We start from the raw sequence: 3,369 nt of genomic DNA, 5'->3' as shown, positions 1-3,369 counted from the left end.
TGCACAATCTCCAGGTGCTCCGGTTTCCTCCCACATCCAAAGGCACACGGGTTAGGTGGATTGGAATCTTTAAATTGTCTGTAGGTGTGTGAGTGGGTGCGAATGTGTTTGTCTGTTTGTGGCCCTGTGACAGACTGGCATCCTGTCCTGGGTGTACCCCACCTCGTGCTCTATGACTGCTGGGATAGGCCCCCCCCCCCCCCCCCCCCGCGACCCTTAATTGGACTAAGCGGTTGAAGGTGAGTGTGTGTATTTGCTCATTTTGAAATGGATGCCTGCAACACATTTCAAAAAAGCTGGGACAGGGGCAACACAAGACTGGGAAAGTTGATGAATGTTCAAAGAACACCTGTTTGGAACATTCCACAGGTGAACAGGTTAATTGGAAACGGGTGAGTATCATGACTGGGTATAAAAGGAGCATCCCCAAAAGGCTCAGCCATTCACAAGCAAAGATGGGGCAAGGATCAACACTTTGTGAACAACTGTGTGAAAAAATAGTCCAACAGTTGGACTGTAGGGATTCCATCATCTACAGTCCATAATATAATCAGAAACCATCAATGAATGCCTGTGACCTTCCATCCCTCAGACAGCACTGCATTAAAAACAGACATCATTGTGTAAAGGATCTTACCGCGTGGGCTCAGGAACACTTCATAAAACCATTGTCAGTTAACACAGTTCGTCGCTACATGTACAAGTACAAGTTAAAACTCTACCATGCAAAGCGAAAGCTATACATCAACAACATCCACAAACGCCGCCGCCTTCTCTGGGCCCGAGCTCATTTGAAGTGGACAGACACAAAGTGGAAAAGTGTGCTGTGGTCTGATGAGTCCACATTTCAAATTGTTTTTGGAAATCATGGACGCTGTGTCCTCCGGACAAAAGAGGAAAATGACCATCCAGATTGTTACCAGCGCAAAGTTCAAAAGCCAGCATCTGTGATGGTATGGGGGTGTGTTACTGCCCACTTACACATCTGTGATGGTATGGGGGTGTGTTAGTGCCCACTTACACATCTGTGATGGCACCATCAATGCTGAAAGGTACATCCAGGTTTTGCAGCAACACATGCTGCCATCCAAGCAACATCTTTTTCAGGGACGTCCCTGCTTATTTCAGCAAGACAATGCCAAGCCACATTCTGCACGTGTTACAACAGCGTGGCTTCGTAGTAAAAGAGTGTGGGTACTAGACTGGCCTGCCTGCAGTCCAGACCTGTCGCCCATTGAAAATGTGTGGCGTATTATGAAGCGCAAAATACGACAACAGAGACCTCGTACTTTAAGCAAGAATGGGAAAGAATTCCACCTACAAAGCTCCAGTTCCCAAACGCTTATTGAGTGTTGTTAGAAGGAAAGGTGATGTAACACAGCAGTAAACATACCACTGTCTCAGCTTTTTTGAAATGTGTTGCAGGCATCCATTTCAAAATGAGCAAATATTTGCACAAAAACAATCAAGTTTATCAGTTTGAACATTAAATATCTTGTCTTTGTGGTGTATTCAACTGAACAGAAGTTGAAGAGGATTTGCAAATCATTGTATTCTGTTTTTATTTACATTTTACACAACGTCCCAACTTCATTGGAGTTGTATAAGTGCACCAAATTTGGCTCAGTTCTGAAATGCTGTTTGCACAGCCGAGGAGACAGACAGACAGACACACACACAGTTGTCTCTTAGTATATCGATAAAACATTTTGACTGTAATATGCATAACTTTACACACAGGGACAAAATAAAGAGTGAGTTCAGATTTAAATGCTCCCCTCCTCTGAGCCTCGTCTCTACAGGCCTCATCGACCTCGTCCAATCAAGAGGAAACATGCAACATCTCTTTTAATGAGCCAATTAAATTAGTGCTGCTGAAAGAGGACCTTGGGACATTACACCCCCCACACACACACACCCTTGTGCTCCTCCACATTTCCCCCCTCCCCTGAGGGCGAGTTGCACAAATCACTGTGTAGGTTTCAAACTGCATACACAAAAAGCAAACATCTGCACGCACACATGCTTTGACCAGATTTATGAAGCTCTGCAAGAAAAGTATTTTTCAGTACAAAGCAGAAACATGTGCACCTCCTCCACAGTTGGACAGACACACCCGTTAACCCCGTTAACCGTTCACACACAGTACACAGCAGAAGTACACAGAGTACTCCGCTCAGATCTAACTGAACACATCTTCAAGTTCATTTCCATTAATCACTAGTAAAGAAAAACAGCGTCATTTTGACACACTGAACAAATTTGTTTAAAAAGATGACGTGAAGTTTCATCTGTAGTTCATTAGAAGTCACAGAGGAGACCTGCATTGATTTAGTCACTCATGCACATTTTTATAATGTTTTGAACATTTTTTTTTTTTACATTAAGTGGATTTCTCAAAAAAAAAAAAAAAAAAAGGTTTCATTTAGTAAATGTTTATTTTAAGCAAGTTGTTAAATATTGTCTTTCAAGCATTTTGACACGGCTGATTACTTGGAGCGTGCAAGTTATTTAGTGCTTCAAGTGTTTCGAAAGTTAAATATCTCCTGAAGCAAGTGTTTCATTTAGTGTTTCAACATAGTGAATATTTTTTGATCCAACACTCTAAGAAATAAAATGTTGAATTTAATTGATAAAGTTAAGGTATCCTTTTCCACATAACTTTGTCAATTAAGTGCAACACAATATTGGGATTTAAGTAATAATGTTTCATTTAATTAATGTCAATGACAATGTTGTTTTGCACTTAAGAATGTTATGTGGAAAAGGTTACCTTAACTTTATCAATTAATTTCAACATTTTATGCCTAAGAGTGTATGTTTCATTTCTAAGAGTGAAGTGTTTCATGCAGTGTTTAGAAATATTGGATTTATGAAGCAAATTTTCTGTGCTTCAAAACAGTATATTTTTCTGAAGCAATGTATCAATAGCTTCCAAAGCCAGATTTTCATTTAGTGTTTCAAAGATTTAAAATGAATGGATTTGTGACGCAATTGTTTCATTGAGTGTTTTGAGTATTTTGAAACAGTAAATATGTTTGAAAGCTAGTTTTCCTTTCATGTTTCGATCATTTCAAATCAGGGGATTTCTGAAGCAATTGTTTTATTTTGAGTTTCAAACATTTTAAACGGTAAATATTTTTGAAACAGTAAATATTTTTGAAAGCTAGTTTTCCTTTCATGTTTCGATCATTTCAAATCAGGGGATTTCTGAAGCAACTGTTTTATTTTGAGTTTCAAACATTTTAAACGGTAAATATTTTTGAAGCAACTTTTTACTTGTGTGTTTTTAACATTCTGACAGTGGATTTATGAAATGAGTGTTCATTCAGCTTTTCAAAATAGTGATTATGTTTTGATGCAAGTTTT

Source organism: Thalassophryne amazonica, chromosome 21, assembly GCF_902500255.1.
Source record: "Thalassophryne amazonica chromosome 21, fThaAma1.1, whole genome shotgun sequence".
NCBI lineage: Eukaryota > Metazoa > Chordata > Actinopteri > Batrachoidiformes > Batrachoididae > Thalassophryne > Thalassophryne amazonica.
The sequence above is the reverse complement of the archived record's forward strand: the minus strand, read 5'-3'. Positions refer to the sequence as shown.